Source organism: Anastrepha obliqua, chromosome 4, assembly GCF_027943255.1.
Source record: "Anastrepha obliqua isolate idAnaObli1 chromosome 4, idAnaObli1_1.0, whole genome shotgun sequence".
In the NCBI taxonomy this organism is placed as follows: domain Eukaryota; kingdom Metazoa; phylum Arthropoda; class Insecta; order Diptera; family Tephritidae; genus Anastrepha; species Anastrepha obliqua.
The window spans coordinates 47274357-47274962 of NC_072895.1; positions in this window are offsets into that span (position 1 = coordinate 47274357).

A 606-nucleotide genomic window follows, 5' to 3' on the forward strand; every position below is an offset into this window, starting at 1 on the left:
ACCTTAAATATTTTTGGGTTATTCATTTAAAAATTAGATTTTTTTAAATATACAGTCTGTGTCAGAAGAAAATTACCGGTTATGTTCTTGTAACTTCAAGATATATTTCGTTTTGCTTTTTGCAGCGTAATAGTCCCACTCAAGGGCTACGACGCCAGTGTTAACTCAGGTCAGAGTCGTTCGAAAATTTCCCGTAAACGCAACCAAACCGAAATGAGTGAGAAGTGCGCGAAGCGTGTCGAAGTGTTTCGAAAAGTGATTAAAAATCAAAAAAGTTTGTTGTGATGTGGAATCAGCGGGGATATAGTGTACAAAAAAGTTGATGACTTGAAGCGAGCGACGACAAACACATTAAGAAACAACAAAACAAGAAAATGACGTCACAGTAATGGACTGACCTTCCCAGTCCCCAGACGCCAACCCCATTGAAAATATGTGGGAATTATGAAAGCGCATCTTGCCGGAAAGCCAGTCCATGATTTAAAGCAATTCGTGCGTCAAGTTCACAAAATCTGGTCCTCTTTGTCGACGAGCTACGCAGAAAAGCTGGTTCAAAGCATGCCGAGAAGATGCACGGCTTATTGAGTAATTGCGAGTCGTAGTTTT